The sequence below is a fragment of the Melospiza georgiana genome, chromosome 9 (genome assembly GCF_028018845.1).
Source record: "Melospiza georgiana isolate bMelGeo1 chromosome 9, bMelGeo1.pri, whole genome shotgun sequence".
In the NCBI taxonomy this organism is placed as follows: domain Eukaryota; kingdom Metazoa; phylum Chordata; class Aves; order Passeriformes; family Passerellidae; genus Melospiza; species Melospiza georgiana.
In genome coordinates, this window is record NC_080438.1 from 462,950 (window position 1) to 482,452 (window position 19,503).

A 19,503-nucleotide genomic window follows, 5' to 3' on the forward strand; every position below is an offset into this window, starting at 1 on the left:
CAAAAAAGGCAATTAAGAGGACTCGCGATAGTACAAACCAGCCATCCTCTTTTTTATCCCCAGGAAGTTGATGAAGCAGCTCTTCCTGGAAATCCTTGCCAGGCACATGAAAGATGACCAAATAATGTAGTTAGCATGATTTTTCAGGGGAATTTCATGCTGAACATCACTTTAAACTCCTCTGAGGAATCAACTTGACTGGTAGATGAAGGGAATATTATCTGCCTGGGCTTCAGGGAGGTTTTTGACATACCTCTACATGGCATCACACATACATATGGAAGCAATAGTGCAAAGGGGAGGGAATCAGTGTCTTTTCAGTGATGCTGAGGGAAAAGACAAGAGGCAGTGGGCACACACTGAAATACAGGAGATTGCCTTTGAACATCAGTAAATGTTTCTTTACTGTCAGGGTGACTGAACCACGGCACAGACTACCCAGAAAGATTGTGGAGCCTGGATCTTTGAAGACATTAAAAGTACACCCAGATAGAATCCTGGGCAAGAGGCTCTAGGTATCCTGGTTTAGGCAGGGCGGTTGGGCCTGGTTAGCCCCACCAACCCCTTCCACTCTCTTTCATTCTGTGCTAGTGAATTCTCTTCAAGATGCATTTCAAGCACTGTCATGACAAAGTTCTGTGCAGACAGAGATCCAAATGGACATGGCATCTAAGTTCCTTAAGCAGTGTTCAAGAAGAATGTAAAACTCTGGCACAAGTGTCTCTTCCCTAACTGAATCCCTTTCATGGGAAAATTCCCAGCTCTAGAAAGATCTTCTGATACGCATGCTTAAGACTGACACTGGCTGAGCAAATTTCTCCCTATGTGTATCTAAGACCAGTTAGGATCTTCACCCAAAGTGCTGTCAACATAGTCACAGAATGCCTATTGTTAAGAAGTGACAGCTTCCATCAGAATGGCAACTATTGGTCCACAAAATGGATTAATGGATGGGAATTATCTACGTGGGTTAAAAACAAAAATAAAGAGTTGGTCTTTATTTATCAATTTCATGGCAATATTGATAAGGGAAGAAAAAGATCTAAGTCCTTGACTTTCTGAACTCGAGGAAAGATTTTAAAAATTCCTTGTAAAAATGTATGATCACAATCAGACTATTGAAACCATTTTAGTTGGGAACAAAGTTCCAAAATTGTCTAGATAGTGGCAAAGAAGCCAAGAAAATAGGAAAGAAACAAAAAGAGAGCAAAAGAGTCAGCTTCAGTGTACAAGCTCGTTCTAGAAGTAGTCTGCTGGGAAAAGGAACCCCCAGCTAAATTTCCAATGTATTCCTGCGCTTGATTCAGTAACTGGTCAATGTAAAAACCAATCCTTTTGTACAACTTCTTCCAGCAACAAAAACTCCAACAGGTTGACACTACCATCATGCCTGTTCCAGACATATTTAAAAGAGAAATGATGATTTTCTTGAAAACCTACTTACATAAAAGTTGCAAGATGGTGGAGGGATTCCCACATCCTCCTTCCTCCATCTGGCTTGAAAGTATATTTGATAAAATATGCAACAAAGCACATGATTTATAAGGGAGAGTCAAATGGATGATTTGGGAATCGATCTCTTGTTGATAGTAAACTTCATATCCACTCGGTGTGACCTTTTTAAAACAAAATGTGGAGCTGAGGCATGAATCTGCCACAACAATTGTAAAGCAAACATACACACTCCCCTTCATATGCCCCCCCTTCCACACACACCTAGGCACACACAGAGATCAGCATAGCAGATCATGAACACCTTGGAAAAGACTGAAATGCTAAATGCCTCTCTTGATGGGCAAAAGAGCTGGTGCAGTAATTCAAATGCCTGGTACAAAAATTCTGTTTAATATTTAGCTCCTATTTAAAACACAGCTTTTCATTTCATTCTATTTACAGAATATTTTCATTTCATTTGTTTCTTTAAAATTACTTAGTTCTCACCTGTTGTATGTCTAGGAATATTTTCTTCCAAAAATAGAAAAAAATAGATGATATCTTTTCAGCAGAAAACATTGGTTGATACAATTTTAAACCATCATGATATGGAAGAATTCTTCTGTCCCTCTCGAAGGTGGAAGAAGCATTTGGATCACAGATCATCTACAATGAAATACTTGACATGTTTAAGATGCTTTCAATCAATTTTGATCGTCAATTGCTTATTTGTTGTAAACAGTAATTTTTCAGTGAAGGGAAAGTGTGTGTGTGGTATATCTACATGATGTGTTCAAAGCCAGTTCCTACTAATGGCCAGGCTGAATTCCAGTAAATAATGTCCCGAATGATATTTTGCCGCCTTCTTTGGCACTTCATGAAATCTTACCCCGATGAAGTGCTGAAACACAGAGATTTTCTCTTAGAGAGTGTCTCATGTTGTAACCCATCCCATGGATTTTATGCTGTAATTCTTATCTCTTTTAAAATTTACTATCTTCTGTACAGTTTTCATGAAACTTTCTGTTACAGTAGTGAATAGCACAGATAAATGTCATTTTGTACAACTTTGAATTTACCCCAAGAGCTGAGAGAAAACTTGCTCCTATATTCAATCCGAGTTTCTTCTATAGTCCAACTTTGTTTCTCTACCATCAAGCTTCTCCTTTGTTGCTGCTCCAAGCCCCGTCCAAGGTGACCTTGAATACTTTCAGGGATGGGACACCCACAACTTCTCTGGGCAACCTGTTCCAGTGTTCCAGCACTCCCACAGTAAAAAAGGCCTTCCTTTCATCTAATATGTGTAGGAAATCATAAATCTAGGCATAGAAGCTTGGAGTGCAAATTTGAAATTCTTTGGATTTGAAGCACTTTTTATATGAATACTGACTTACAGATGACTAAAAGATGTTGGTGGGCATTTGAGCTGACAAGTTTTGAAAAAGTGCACGGAAATTAAAATTGAAACCACTAAAATTAAAAACTCCTTGCCATTTTCTTTTTCCTCTCCTATTCAAAATTGCATATGTCAGATATCAGTGCTTCATGCAAACCTCTCAGATGCTCTCAGAGAAAAAGCTTTTCTTTCAGACTAAGTTGCGGTTGACGTAGAACACTAGCAGGAGTGAAAGTTTTTCTGGGCATCGGGGCAGCACCTTCTCCTTGGATTTGTGTGCAGAATGCATTTTATCCAAACTGGAAAATAGATCCCAGCTCTGTTCTATTCATCATTCTTACTTCATCAGGCCAGAAGATTCTGTGAAAAGCAGCCTGAGGACCTTGAAGATAGCGCATGTGAAACAGATGAGAGGTGATAGAGAAGTTGAGGGAGAGAAGAAAGAGCATATGGCTGAAACCAGAAAGTATTTCTTCACGTGATCATGGAAGATTGCAGAAGCCACTTGGTGCTATCAAACCAGCCCGACGTGGCACTGGTGCCACCTTGGGTCTGGGAGCCATGTTGCATATCATGGATTTTAAGGAGCCAGCCGGCCACTCCTAGGACACACCCCCAAACAAAAACCTCGGCCCTTTTCCCGGGCAAACAAAACTCAGCTGCCCCGCTTCTGGATGGCAGATTGCAGGACGCACTTGGTACTATCAAACCAGCCCGACTTGGCACTGGTGCCAGCTTGGCTCTGGGAACCATCCTGCGTAATGTGGATTTTAAGGAGCCAGCCGGCTACTCCCAGCCACAGGCCCCCAAAAAAAACCACGGCCCGTTTCCCTGGCAAACAAAACTCAACTGCCCCGCTTCTGGATGGCAAATTGCAGGACGCACTTGGGACTACAAAAACAGCCCGACTTGGCACTGGTGCTACCATGGGTCTGGGAACCATCCTGCCTGTCGTGGATTATAAGGAGCCAGCCGGCCACTCCGAGCCTTATGCCCCCAACAAAAACCACGGCCCTTTTTTCTGGCAAACAAAAATTAGCTGCCCCGCTTCTGGATGGCAGATTGCAGGAGCCACTTGGTACTATCAAACCAGCCCAACTTGGCACGGGTGCCACCTTGGGTCTGGGAGCCATCTTGCATATCGTGCATTTTAAGGAGCCAACTGGCCCCACCCAGCCATATGCCCCCAAACACATACCACGGCCCTTTTCTCTGGCAAACAAAACTCAGCTGCCCCGCTTCTGGATGGCAGATTGCAGGAGCCACTTGGTACTATCAAACCAGCCCAACTTGGCACTGGTGCCACCATGGGTCTGGGAACCATCCTGTGTATCGTGGATTTTCAGGGGCCAGCCAGCCACTCTCAGCCATATGCCCCCAAACACAAACCACGGCCCTTTTCTCTGGCAAACAAAACTCAACTGCCGCTCTTCTGGATGGCAAATTGCAGGACGCACTTGGTACTATCAAAACAGCCCGACTTGGCAGTGGTGCCACCTTGGGTCTGAGAACCACACTGCGTATCGAGCATTTTAAGGAGCCAGCCGGCCACTCCCATCCATATGGCCCCAAACACAAACCACGGATCTTTTCTCTGGCAAACAAAAATCAGCTGCCCCACTTCTGGATGGCAGATTGCAGGAGCCACTTTGCACCATTAAACCAGCCCAACTTAGCACTGCTGCCACCTTGGATCTGGGAACCATCCTGCGTATCGTACATATTCAGGTACCAGCCAAACACTCGCAGCCGTGGGCCCCCAGACACAAACCTTGGCATGATTCTCTGGCAAACAAAACTCAGCTGCCCCGCTTCTGGATGGCAGATTGCGGGAGCCACTTGGTACTATCAAACCAGACCATCTTGGCACTGGTGCCACCTTGGCTCTGGGAAACATCCTGCGTATCGTGGATTTTCAGGAGCCAGCCGGCCACTCCCAGCCACAGGCCCCCAAACACAAACAACGGCCCATTTCCCTGGCAAACAAAACTCAGCTGCCCCGCTTCTGGATGGCAGTTTGCAGGAGCCACATGGGACTATCAAACCAGCCCGACTTGGCACTGGTACCACCTTGGATCTGGGAACCATCCTGCGTATCATGGATTTTCAGGGGCCAGACGGTCACTCTGAGCCATATGCCCCCAGTCACAAACCTCGGCCCTTTTCTCTGGCAAACAGAACTCAACTGCCCCTCTTCTGGATGGCAAATTGCAGGACGCACTTGGTACTAGAAAAACAGCCCGACTTGGCAGTGGTGCCACCTTGGGTCTTGTAACCATCCTGCGTATCAAGCATTTTCAGGAGCCAGCCGGCCATTCCCAGCCGTGTGCCCCAAAAACAAACCACTGACCTTTTCTCTGGCAAAGAAAACTCAGCTGCCCCGTTTCTGGATGGCAGATTGCAGGAGCCAATTTGAATGATAGAACCAGCCCAATTTGGCACTGGTGCCACCTTAGATCTGGGAACCATCCTGACTATCGTTGATTTTCAGAGGCCAGCCGGCCACTCTCAGCCATAGGCCCCCAAACACAAACCACGGCCCTTTTCTCTGGCAAACAAAATTTAGCTGCCCCGCTTCTCGATGGCAAATTGCAGGAGCCATTTGGTACTACAAAAACAGCCCGACTTGGCACTGGTGCCACCTTGCGTCTGGGAACCATCCGGCGTATTGTGCATTTTAAGGAGCCAGCTGGCCACTCCCAGCCATATGCCCCCAAACACAACCCACGGCCCTTTCCTCTGGCAAACAAAACTCAGCTGCCCCACTTCTGGATGGCAGATTGCAGGAGCCACTTTGCACCATTAAACCAGCCCAACTTAGCACTGCTGCCACCTTGGATCTGGGAACCATCCTGCGTATCGTACATATTCAGGAACCAGCCAAACACTCGCAGCCGTGGGCCCCCAGACACAAACCTTGGCATGATTCTCTGGCAAACAAAACTCAGCTGCCCCGCTTCTGGATGGCAGTTTGCAGGAGCCACTTGGGACTATCAAACCAGCCCGACTTGGCACTGGTACCACCTTGGATCTGGGAACCATCCTGCGTATCATGGATTTTAAGGGGCCAGACGGTCACTCTGAGCCATATGCCCCCAGTCACAAACCTCGGCCCTTTTCTCTGGCAAACAGAACTCAACTGCCCCTCTTCTGGATGGCAGTTTGCAGGACGCACTTGGTACTAGAAAAACAGCCCGACTTGGCAGTGGTGCCACCTTGGGTCGTGTAACCATCCTGCGTATCAAGCATTTTCAGGAGCCAGCCGGCCATTCCCAGCCGTATGCCCCAAAAACAAACCACTGACCTTTTCTCTGGCAAAGAAAACTCAGCTGCCCCGTTTCTGGATGGCAGATTGCAGGAGCCAATTTGAACGATAGAACCAGCCCAACTTGGCACTGGTGCCACCTTGGATCTGGGAACCATCCTGACTATCGTTGATTTTCAGGGGCCAGCCGGCCACTCTCAGCCATAGGCCCCCAAACACAAACCACGGCCCTTTTCTCCTGCAAGAAAAATTTAGCTGTCCCGCTTCTCGATGGCAAATTGCAGGAGCCACTTGGTACTACAAAAACACCCCGACTTGGCGCTGGTGCCACCTTGGGTCTGGGAACCATCCGGCGTATCGTGCATTTTAAGGAGCCAGCTGGCCTCTCCCAGCCATATGCTCCCAAACACAACCCACGGCCCTTTACTCTGGCAAATAAAACTCAGCTGCTCCGCTTCTGGATGGCAGATTGCAGGAGCCACTTAGTACTATCAAACCAGCCCGACTCGGCACTGGTGCCACCTTGGCTCTGGGAACCATCCTGCGTAATGTGGATTCGAAGGAGCCAGCTGACCACTATCGGCCACAGACCCCAATCAAAAACAACGGCCCGTTTCCCTGGCAAAAAAAAACTCAGCTTCCCCGCTTCTGGATGGCAGATTGCAGGAGGCACTTGACACTGTCATACCAGCCCCACTTGGCACTGGTACGACCTTGGCTCTGGGAAGCATGCTGCGTATCGTGGATTTTCAGGAGCCAGCCGGCCACTGCCAGCCACAGGCCCCCAAACACAAACCACAGCCTTTTTCTCAGGCAAACAAAACTCAGCTGCCCACCTTCTGGATGGCAGATTGCAGGAGCCACTTGGTACTATCAAACCAGCCAAACCTGGAACTGGTGCCACCTTGGGTCTGGGAACCATCCTGCGTATCGTGGATTGTAAGGAGCCAGCCAGCCACCGCCAGCCACAGGCCCCCAAACAAAAAAAACGGTGCTGTTCCCTGGAAAAAAAAACACACCTGCCAAATTTCTGATGGAGGTTGCAGGAGCCACTTGGTACTATCAAACCAGCCCGACTTGGGACTGGTGCCACCTTGGCTCTGGGAAACATCCTGCGTATCGTGGATTTTCAGGAGCCAGCCGGCCACTCCTAGCCACAGGCCCCAAAACAAAAACCTAGGCCCATTTCTCTGGCAAACAAAATTCAGGTGCCCCGCTTCTGGATGGCAGTTTGCAGGAGACACTTGGGACTATCAAACCAGCCCAACTTGGCACTGGTGCCACCTTGGCTCTGGGAACCATCCTGCCTATCGTGGATTTTAAGGGGCCAGCCGGCCACTCTCAGCCATATGCCCCCAAACACAAACCTCGGCCCTTTTCTCTGGCAAACAAAACTCAACTGCCCCTCTTCTGGATGGCAAATTGCAGGACGAACTTGATACTAAAAAGGTAGCCCGACTTGGCACTGGTGTCACCTTGGGTCTTGTGACCATCCTGAGTATCGAGCATTTTAAGGAGCCAGCCGGCCACACCCAGCCATATGCCCCCAAAACCAAACCACGGACCTTTTCTCTGGCAAAAAAAAATCAGCTGCCCCGCTTCTGGATGGCAGATTGCAGGAGCCACTTGGTACTATCAAACCAGCCCAACTTGGCACTGGTGCCACTTTGGGTCTGGTTACCGTCCTGCGTATGGTGCATTTTAACGGGCCAGCTGGCCACTGCCAGCCACAGGCCCGCAAACAAAACCCACGGCCCTTTTCTCTGGCAAACAAAACTCAGCTGGCCCGCTTCTGGATGGCAGATTGCAGGAGCCTCTTGGTACTATAAAACCAGCCCGACTTGGCACTGGTGCCACCTTGGCTCTGGGAAACATCCTGCGTATTGTGGATTGTCAGGAGCCAGCCGACCACTCTCGGCAACAGACCCCAATCAAAAAAAAACGGCCTGTTTCACAGGCAAAAAAAACTCAGCTGCCCCGCTTCTGGATGGCAGATTGCAGGAGGCACTTGACACTGTCAAACCAGCCCCACTTGGCACTGGTGCCTCCTTGGCTCTGGGAACCCTGCTGCGTATCATGGATTTTCAGGAGCCAGCCGGCCACTGCCAGCCACAGGCCCCCAAACACAAACCACAGCCTATTTCTCTGGCAAACAAAACTCAGCTGCCACGCTTCTGGATAGCCGATTGCACAAGCCACTTGGTACTATCAAACCAGCCCGACTTGGCACTGGTGCCACCTTGGGTCCGGATGCCATCATGCATATGGTGGATTTTCAAGAGTCATCTGGCCACTCCCAGCCATAGGACCTCAAACACAAACCTCGGCCCATTTCTCTGGCAAAAAAAACTTAGCTGCCCCGCTTCTGGATGGCAGATTGCAGGAGCCACTTTGAACCATAGAACCAGCCCAACTTGGCACTGGTGCCACCTTGGATCTGGGAACCATCCTGCCTATCGTGGATTTTCTGGGGCCAGCCGGCCACTCTCAGCCATAGGCCCCCAAACACAAAGCAAAGCCCTTTTCTCTGGCAAACAAAATTTAGCTGCCCTGCTTCTGGATGGCAAATTGCAGGAGCCACTTGGTACTACAAAAACAGCCCGACTTGGCACTGGTGCAACCCTGGGTCTGTTTACCGTCCTGCGTATCGTGGATTTTCAGGAGCCAGCTGGCCACTCCCAGCCATATGGCCCCAAACCCAACCCACGGCCCTTTTCTCTGGCAAACAAAACTCAGCTGCCCCGCTTCTGGATGGCAGATTGCAGGAGCCACTTTGTACTAAGAAACGAGCCGGACTTGTCGCTGGTGCCGCCGTGGGTCTGGAAGCCATCATGCGTATGGTCGATTTTCAGTAGTCAGTCGGGTTGGTTTGATAGCGCAAAGTGGCTCCTGCAATCTGCCATCCTGAAGCGGGGCAGCTGATTTTTGTTTGCCAGAGAAAAGGTCCGTGGATTGTTTTAGGGGACATATGGTTTAGAGTGTCCGGCTGGCTTCTTAAAATGCTCGATACGCAGGATGGTTCCCAGACACAAGGTGGCACTATTGCCAAGTCGCGCTGTTTTTTTAGTACCAAGTGCGTCCTGCAATCTGCCATCCAGAAGCGGGGCAGCTCAGTTTTCTTTGCCAGGGATACAGGCCGAGGTTTGTGTCTGGGGGCCTATGGCTGGGAGTGACCGGCTGGCTCCTGAAAAGCTACGATAGGCAGGATGGTGACCAGACCCATGGTGGCACCAGTGCCAAGTTGGGCTGCTTTGATAGTACCAAGTGGCTCCTGCAATCTGCCATCAAAAAGTTGGCAGGCGAGTTTTGTTTTCCAGGGAAAAGCGCCGTTGTTTGTGTTTGGGGGCCTGTGGCTGGGAGTGGCGGCCTGGCACCGTAGAATCTATGTTACACAGCATGGTTCCCAGACCCAAGGTGGAACCAGTGCCAAGTCGGGCTGGTTTGATAGTACCGAGTGACTCGTGCAATCTGCCATCCAGAAGCGGGGCAGCTGAGTTTTGTTTGCCAGGGAAAAGGGCTCTGGTTTGTGTTTGGGGGCCTGTGGCTGGCAGTGGCCAGCTGGCTCCTGAAAATCCATGATACGCAGCATGGTTCCCAGAGCCAAGGTGGCACCAATGCCAAGTAGGGCTGGTTTGACAGTGTCAAGTGCCTCCTGCAATCTGCCATCCAGAAGCGGGGCAGCTGAGTTTTTTTGCCGAGGAAATGGGCCGTTGTTTTTGATTGGGGTCTGTGGCAGAGAGTGGTCGGCTGACTCCTGACAATCCACAATTCGCAGGATGGTTCCCAGACCCAAGGTGGCACCAGTGCCAAGTCGGGCTGGTTTTATAGTACTAAGTGGCTCCTGCAATCCGCCATCCAGAAGCTGGGCAGCTGAGTTTTGTTTGCCAGAGAAAAGGGCCTTGGGTTCTGTTTGAGTGCATATGGCTGGGAGTGGCCGTCTGGCTCCTTAAAATGCTCGATAGGCAGGATGGTAACCAGACCCAAGGTGGCACCAGTGCCAAGTTGGGCTGTTTTTGTAGTACCAAGTGGCTCCTGCAATTTACCATCCAGAAGAGGGGCAGTTGAGTTTTGTTTGCCAGAGAAAATGGCCGTGGTTTGTGTTTGGGTGCCTATGGCTGAGAGTGGCCGGCTGGCCCCTGAAAATCCACGATAGGCAGGATGGTTCCCAGACCAGAGGTGGCACCAGTGCCAAGTCGGGCTGGTTGGATGGTGCAAAGTGGCTCCTGCAATTTGCCATCCAGAAGCGGGGCACCTGAGTTTTGTTTTCCAGGGATATGGGCCGTGGTTTGTGTTTGGGGGACTGTGGCTGGGAGTGGCCGACTGTTTCCTGAAAATCCACGATACGCAGGATGGTTCCCAGAGCCAATGTGGCAGCAGTGCAAAGTTGGGCTGGTTTGATAGTACCAAGTGGCTCCTGAAAGGTGCCATCCAGAAGCGGGGCAGCTGAGTTCTGTTTGCCGGAGAAATAGGGCGAGGTTTTTGTTTGAGGTCGTATGGCTGGGAATGGCCGGCTGACTCCTGAAAATCAACCATACGCATGATGGCTTCCAGACCCAAGGTGGCACCAGTGCCAAGTTGGGCGCGTTTGATAGTACCAAGTGGCTCCTGCAATCGTCCATCCAGAAGCGGGGCAGCTGAGTTTTGTTTGCCAAGGAAAATGGCCATGGTTTGTTTTGTGGGCCCTGTGGCTGGGAGTAGAGGGCTGGCTCCTGAAAATCCATGATACGCAGCATGGTTCCCAGAGCCAAGGTGGCACCAGTGTCAAGTCGGGCTGGTTTGACAGTGTCAAGTGCCTCCTGCAATATCCCATCCAGAAGCAGGGCAGCTGAGTTTTTTGCCAGGGAAAAGGGCCGTTGTTTTTGATTGGGGTCTGTGGCCAAGAGTGGTCGGCTGGCTCCTGACAATCCACAATACGCAGGATGGTTCCCAGACCCAAGGTGGCACCAGTGCCAAGTCGGGCTGGTTTGATGGTGCAAAGTGGCTCCTGCAATCTGCCATCCAGATGCGGTGTAGCTTACTTTTGATTGCCAGGGAAACGGGCCGAGGTTTGTGTCTGGGGGCCTATGGCTTGGAGTGACCGGCTGGCTCCTGAAAAGCTACGATAGGCAGGATGGTGACCAGACCCATGGTGGCACCAGTGCCAAGTTGGGCTGGTTTGATAGTACCAAGTGGCTCCTGCAATCTGCCATCAAAAAGTTGGCAGGCGAGTTTTGTTTTCCAGGGACAAGCGCCGTTTTTTGTGTTTGGAGGCCTGTGGCTGGGAGTGGCCGGCTGGCTCCTGAAAATCCACGATACGCAGGATGGTTCCCAGACCCAAGGTGGCACCAGTGCCAAGTTGGGCTGGTTTGATAGTACAAAGTGGCTCCTGCAATCTGCCATCGAGAAGCGGGGCAGCCTACTTTTGTTGGCCAGGGAAACGGGCCGAGGTTTGTGTCTGGGGGCCTATGGCGGGAAGTGACCGGCTGTCGCCTGAAAAGCTACGATAGGCAGGATGGTGACCAGACCCATGGTGGCACCAGTGCCAAGTTGGGCTGGTTTGATAGTACCAAGTGTCTCCTGCAATCTGCCATCAAAAGGTTGGCAGGAGAGTTTTGTTTTCCAGGGAAAAGCGCCGTTGTTTGTGTTTGGGGGCCTATGTCTTGGATTGGCCGACTGGCTCCTTAGAATCCACGATACGCAGGATGGTTCCCATACCAGAGGTGGCACCAGTGCCAAGTTGGGCTGGTTTGATAATACCAAGTGGCTCCTGCAATCTTCCATCCAGAAGCAGGGCAGCTTAATTTTTTTTGCCAGGGAAACGGGCCGAGGTTTGTGTCTGGGGGCCTATGGCTGGGAGTGACCGGCTGGCTCCTGAAAAGCTACGATAGGCAGTATGGTTACCAGACCCATGGTGGCTCAAGTGCCAAGTTGGGTTGGTTTGATAGTACCAAGTGGCTCCTGCAATCTGCCATCAAAAAGTTGGCAGGCGAGTTTTGTTTTCCAGGGAAAAGCGCCGTTGTTTGTGTTTGGGGGCATATGGCTGGGAGTGGCCGGCTGGCTCCTTAGAATCCACGATACGCAGGATGGTTCCCAGACACAAGGTGGCACCAGTGCCAAGTCAGGATGGTTTGATAGTACCAAGTGGCTCCTGCAATTTGCCACCCAGAAGAGCGGCAGTTGAGTTTTGTTTGCCAGAGAAAAGGGCCGTGGTTTGTGTTTGGGTGCCTATGGCTGAGAGTGGCTGGCTGGCCCCTGATAATCCACGATAGGCAGGATGGTTCCCAGACCCAAGGTGGCACCAGTGCCAAGTCGGGCTGGTTTGATAGTACCAAGTGGCTCCTGCAATCTGCCATCAAAAAGTTGGCAGGCGAGTTTTGTTTTCCAGGGAAAAGCGCCATTGTTTGTGTTTGGGGGCCTGTGGCTGGGAGTGGCCGGCTGGCTCCTTAGAATCCACGATAGGCAGGACGGTTCCCAGACCAGAGGTGGCACCAGTGCCAAGTCGGGCTGGTTTGATAGTACCAAGTGGCTCCTGCAATCTACCATCCAGAAGCAGGGCAGCTGAGTTTTGTTTGCCAGATAAAAGGTCCGTGGTTTTTGTTGGGGTCCTGTGGCTGGGAGTAGCCGGCTGGGCCCTTTAAATGCACGATACGCCAGATGGTAACGTGACTCAAGGTGGCACCAGTGCCAAGTCGGGCTGTTTTTGTAGTACCAAGTGGCTCCTGCAATTTGCCATACAGAAGAGGGGCAGTTGAGTTTTGTTTTCCAGAGAAAAGGGCCGTGGTTTGTGTTTGGGGGCCTATGGCTGAGAGTGGCCGGCTGGCCCCTTAAAATCCACGATAGGCAGGATGGTTCCCAGATCCAAGGTGGCACCAGTGCCAAGTCGGGCTGGTTTGATGGTTCCAAGTGGCTCCTGCAATCTGCCAACCAGACGCGGGGCAGCTGATTTTAGTTTGAAGAGAAAAGGTCCGTGGTTTTTTTTGGGGGGCATATGGCTGGGAGTGGCCGGCTGGCTCCTTAAAAAGCTCGACACGCAGGATGGTTCCCAGACCCAAGGTGGCACCAGTGCCAAGTCGGGCTTGTTTCATACTACCAAGTGGTTCCTGCAATCTGCCATCCACAAGCGGGGCAGCTTACTTTTGTTTGCCACGGAAACGGGCAGAGTTTTTTGTCTGGGGGCCTATGGCTGGGAGTGACCAGCTGGCTCCTGTAAAGCTACGATAGGCACGATGGTGAACCTCGGCCCGTTTCCCTGGCAAACAAAACTTTTCAGATCTTTATATATATGTTATATATTTCTGTGTTAGGATTTTTCCATCTGTAACACTTATATTATTTAAAATAAAACCCCTGCCTCTACCCACATTAAAGCCAAAAAGAACCTCAGTCTTCTCAACTGTATTTAAATATTTTTTAGAGTTCTATTTTCCAGGTTCATATTCACTTTTACATTTAAAATGTATACTAATGTATACTCTTATTTGTATTCTCCATTACATCTATTCCTATTATTTATATTTACTTCTATTTTGTGTTTATATATATATATTTATATCTTGATTTTATATCTCAATATATAGAAATAGATAACGATAATATCTACATTCATATTATTTAAAATAAAAACCCTGCCTCTACCCCAATAATAAAAAAGACCCCAACCCTTTCTTTTAAAATATATTTAAATAGCTTTTATCCTTATGTCTGATTTTTATATTCCTATTTGTATTTATAATAATGTATATTAATGTCTATTGCTTACTTATACATTTATCTTTACCAATGTCAAGTTATGAATAAATTTACATTCTATATTACATCTGATGCGAGTAGTTATTTATATATTTTTATACATATTTTTATACATTGATTAAATATTTCTGCGTCAAGATTTTTACTTCTCTAACACTTACAATTTTCAAAATAAAACCCCTGCCTCTACTTAAATAAAAGCCAAAACATTCCCTTTCTTTTAAACTATATTTACATATTTTTATATTTATATTCCCGTAAAATGTTATTTATATTCTGTACTACAACTCTTCATATTACTTACATATATTTATATATAAATTTATATTCATACTTCAGCAATTTCTCTTTATATATTTATTATATATTTCTATCTTAAGATCCACATTTCTGTATTACTTATATTATTTAAAATAAAACTCCTGCCTCTAACCAAATAAAAACCAAGGACACCCTTTTATTTGAACCAGATTTAAAATGCAGGAAGTAAATTTATTTTTCAAAATTATAATGATATTCATATGGATATTTTTATTTATTTTATTAATAGATATTATATATATTAGAGAGAATACCTTCTAATATAATCATAGATATATATTTTCTGTATTATATATATTTTCTTACTTATATTTGTTTAAATTAAATATGTATAGATATTTGTATTTCTATATATATTTGTATATCTGAATTTAAATTTTATTTCTATCATTTAAAAACCCCAGCCTATAACCTAAATAAACCCCCCCAATTTACTTTAACTCTATCTAAATATTTTTATATTTACAATCTATATTTATATATCTTTGTGTATATATATATATAAAATAGACTATCATTTATCTGTGTGATAATATGTTACAATTATATACCATATATTATAGTTTTACGTATGTATCTGTTATCTATATTTATGTTTACCACTCTAATTTTATATTTATTTTTAAATTTATATTTATTTTTATTTTCATCTCTATATTAAACCATAGAAGTTCATTAACCCGACACACCAGAACCACAACAATACTGTACCTTTGTCAGCACCGGCACGCAGCACACGCCCATCCCATCGCAGCACAGCAAAACAAAACCTATTTCTATTACTAACGGAACAAACATCCCGCAACACTGAACCCTAATAAAAACTCAAATAAACCTAACTGTAAATAAATTTTAAATCCCACTATAAAGTAGCCCAAAACCTCCGCACATGCTCATCATAAACTTCCTCCTAAACCAGTATCTCAAAAACCCCAAAAAACTCAAACACACCTTGAAAATGACACAACTGCTAATAAAAACAAACACCCAATAAAAATTAAATCAAACCAACTCACTAGACTCAAAACTGCACGACTGACCCTAAACATTACTAAAAACAGTCCCCAAAGCTCTACCTATATGCTAATGCACAAATAATAACCTACGATCTATCAAAGTTATTTGAAAAAATAAAAAAAATAAAATTAAAACCATGAAAATAAAAAACCTAAACTATTAAAATACTAAAAAATATCACTACCTAAATTAAAAAAACATATTGCCTATAAAACCCACCATATAAATGCTCCTGTCCCAAAAAATAAAAATAAAAAAAACTATCGAACCAGAAAGAAATCAGAACTTAGGAACACCAAAACCATAGCCTTCAAGAAGTCACACCACATCCCTTATCATACACCAACTACAAACAAAATAAAACAATACAATGAATTCTTAAAAACCACCTTAAAACCACTACACTGAAAAACATTTCAAAAATTAAAAACTGCATTTAACAAAAGCCATCTAATAAATTCACACCCAACACTCCAGCAACCCAGCTGGCCCTACCAAAGCTCTAGGTTTATACATACAGTAAACAAAACCAAAATCCCAGTAATACCCATCAGAAATCTATGAAAGAACCCTATTGAAATTAATCCTGCCTCAAATACAAACCAACCCATCCAGAAAGTCAGCTTCACTCAAAAAACAATTTACACAGAGTTAATAATACCAAGAAATAAAACAACACACCATATACCACCAATGAATATCATAGTGAAGTAAAAAAAAAACACTACATTTTTCCTTTTTGTTTTTTAAACTAACTTCTTTTATTACCTAGAACAAAAGCTTTTGCCAGGACTGTAGCAACAACAACAACAACTTCTTTTTCTTCTTCTCCTTCTGAAATGTCCCTTCTCACTCCCAAATTCCTTTCAACTCCTGAGTTTACATCCAAGCAAAAAGCAAAATTCGTGCACTCGTGCGTCCGCTGCTCCTGTCAGATTCTCTGTTTCCCTCCACATCTTCTTACACTTTCAGTCTTCACGCTGTCCCGCCGTGATGAGTCTGACAGAAGAATTGGCACATGTTAACAGAGCATTTCCCTCCCTCCCTCCTCCCTCTGGTTTCCTCAGTGCATTTCAATCCATCCCAGGCCTGCAGTGATGCACCCTCACCCCAAAGCTCACAGCAAGCATGCAGCAGCTCAGGCTCACTCGGCTCCAGGGCCCAGAGCCTGCAGGCCCTGCAGCTGCCACAGGGATGGACCTGGTTCCCTCCCCAGGTGCCCAGAGGGAAACCTGAGGGCAGGCGTCCACCCCGAGGGTGCACCCGGAGCCCCGGGCAGGCATGGAGTCACCGGCTGCTCTCTGGGGACGACACCCTCCCTGCAGGCCACACTGCCTCGTCCTCTCCCTCCCTGTGGGACAGGCACCTCCAGGGTCTGTGACCTTCCGTCAGCATCCAGGTGCTGTGTCAGAGCCAGAGGGCTCAATTCGTGGTGAGTACCAATGGCACACAAATGGCAGCCCAAGGAAATCGTGTTCTGGGCTCTAAGTGGTTGGGACAGGGTCTGATTTTTTGCTTTGTACTTTTATGATGATTAGTACAACAGGGCTCTGATGGATGACATGGCAACACAGAACTAAAAACTCCTCGACAGGATTACATCAACTTCTAGGAAAAGACAAAAGCTTAGGACCCTTCTGAAATCTACTTTTAATCCAAAGCACGGGGATTGTCAGCATGCTACACCTTCCAGCTTTTCAAAGCAGCTTACCTCTGAAGACCAGGAAACATTGATTTCTACAGAAACAATGGGCAACCCCCAGGCTAATCTCAGCACTACTGTTTAATAGGGGACCTGCCAGCGTGCCAGTCCAGCTTCAAGTGTGCTTTACTTCAGTCTAACGTCCCCACACACTTCTTCTCACATCTCCCAACCCTGGCATCTTATTTTCCCCTAAAGCTTCTCTTCATTAGCAATTTCCAAGTAACATGGTATTTTTACAACATTCAAAAATGTCATGCTGGACTGTGCTAGAGAGTAATCTGCAAATATCAGCTGAGCAAAGTTTGAATTGACTTGTCCAGAGAAAAAAACTACAAGTGAACACCTACACCTGCCTACAAAGAGCTAACAAGCCCCTGGCAGCTGCCAGCATCAAAGCACAGCGGATGTTTCTAATACAGAGTAAGGATAACAATATCACCTTCTGTTCCCTCCAGCTTCTTTTCCCTGCAGTCATATTTTGCTTCTTATGGTTTTTGTAGTCTCTGTATCTTCTTGGACAGCACCGAGCCCAACGACAAGGATACGAGAGTCTTTCCCTGCCATGCGGAGAGAACCAGGAAAACAGTTAAAATAAAAACAGGGCAGTTTGAAATTCGTACTTGCAACGAGAAGCAGCGCCTAACCAACAGAACAAAAGTAAACCAAGCATGATACCTCCCTGGGGACAGAAGACTTATAAACTCTCCAGGATTTACAATTCTAGCGACCAAACCCTTCAGGACAGCAGCCAAGTGTCCCATGGGGTGGTGCTGCACCAAAGAACCACCTGAGAGGTTCCAAAGAGTGAAATGCACAATATTTTGCAAAGACAAAAAATCTTGCAAAATAACAAAAATACAATAGATGTAAACTACAGGGCAAGAGTACAAGTGTTACCTTTGGGAGCTGGAACCATCCAGGTGAGCACCTGATAACTGGATCCTCACCAGAGTTTGAACCCTTTAGGACACAGAAGGGTTTTCCCCAGAAATTTCACAGACTGAGTTTTGATAGAAGCACGCTCGCCGGATCCTCAGAAACGTCACCCATTCTCCAGGTGTCTGGAGAGAGCTGCAAATGGCTCTCACGTAGTTGGAGCTGCTTCTGTAAGGTCTCAGGGTGAATTTCACCAGATGCAACCAAATTGGGCAACTCCCAGTGGGACAGAAGGAACCCAAAGCTTGGGTTCGCAGAGCTGCAGCAAATACTGAGGAAACAAACGTAACAGCGTAAAAAATAATAAACCATCCATTTTTTTCTCTTGCTTTTGTTTTTCTTCTTATTCAGATCAGCATAGCAATTAAAGAGAAGGTGAAAAACTCACCATTACTGAATATTTCACCATCTGTAAGCTGAGCATCCTTAGCATAGAGGACTCCAAAGTTAAAATTCACCGATCCCTGGGAAATAAAACCAAATATCGTATGGTAAACAGTCAAACAGCAGACATAAAAATTTGTTTCCTCTAAGGACTTTCAGGTATGTATGCATCTTTGCATTACACATTAGAACATACACTTTATACCATCACCTAATACATAATAATTTACCTTTAAATTTTGATAGTCTAGCATGAATTTTTAACTTAAACTGGTGATCTATTATTATTCAGTTGGTGCCTAAAGTTATTTCTGCTGTCACGTTCAAAAAAACATGAATTTTTTTTACTGGAATGAGCAATTGATTTCAAAGTCATCACAAGCCCACCAAAACACAAAGCTGGGTTCACTGGACGGGTCTGTGAGCTAGAAGTAGTTAGGCTTATACTTCCCTCTTGCTCTTCCAGAACCAATAAATCCTGTCAACAAAACCAGGATCTTTAGCCCACTGCTGTGAAAGATTCTACAAGGATGATGGTTTGATTTGTGTTTAGAAGTTTTGATTTGAAATGGCCAGTCCAATGGATAAAGACAGTTTAAGTAGTATTACATTACTATTATTATTATTATCTCTATTTTTATTTTTACTATCACTACTACTATTGTTATCACCTGCTACTGGAAGAAACAAACCAGTAGTACCTATACTTAATTACTTTTATTTCCAGAAAATAATAAAGAAAAAGAACCAAACCAAAAAAAGTCACTTCCTACCTTTTATATCAAGGGATGAAAAATTTCTCTTGGGCTCTTCTCCAATTTATCAAGACTCATAGCACTGAAAGGCAAACAAAACAGTGCTTTATAGAAGGGCAAGCGCATGTTTCAAGGCGACAGCAGCCACACCTTGCGGTGGGACGTGGCACGGCTTATGGCTGCAGCCAGCAGAAAAAAGAGAGCGCTCTCCAGCTCTGAAGAATCCAGGCTCACTGGGTCCCAGGGGAAGCGACAGCTGGACAGGGAAGGGGGGAGACACTTGCAACAGCTTCTAAGGAGGGAGGGAGACAGGGGAGGAGTCGACCCTCTGGCGAATAGAGTTTCAGAGGGGAGCGGGATACAAAAGATTGAATTAGGGAGAAGCCCAATGGGATAACTTGAGGGTGGGGCCCTGGTCCCTGAACCAATCACTCAACGCTCTGGCTGGAAGTTTCTAGAGAGAAGGGTGCGAGCGCCGAGTGACGGACAGGGCACCGGGGAGGGATTTGAGAAAGGATACATTAGTGTCCAAGGCAACTGGGAAGGAGCTGGGATAACTGGC

General features: G+C 46.4%; 1 long non-coding RNA gene across 1 annotated transcript; it reads right to left on the reverse strand.

The window, feature by feature from the left end:
- Nucleotides 1-15,925: 15,925 nt before the first annotated feature.
- On the reverse strand, nucleotides 15,926-19,025 carry LOC131086970 (uncharacterized). Its single transcript, XR_009114808.1, has 5 exons — nucleotides 18,960-19,025; nucleotides 18,191-18,266; nucleotides 17,764-18,073; nucleotides 17,306-17,423; nucleotides 15,926-16,160 (listed from the first exon to the last, which is right to left on the reverse strand). It is a non-coding gene; the product is annotated as an uncharacterized LOC131086970 (long non-coding RNA).
- Nucleotides 19,026-19,503: the final 478 nt, after the last annotated feature.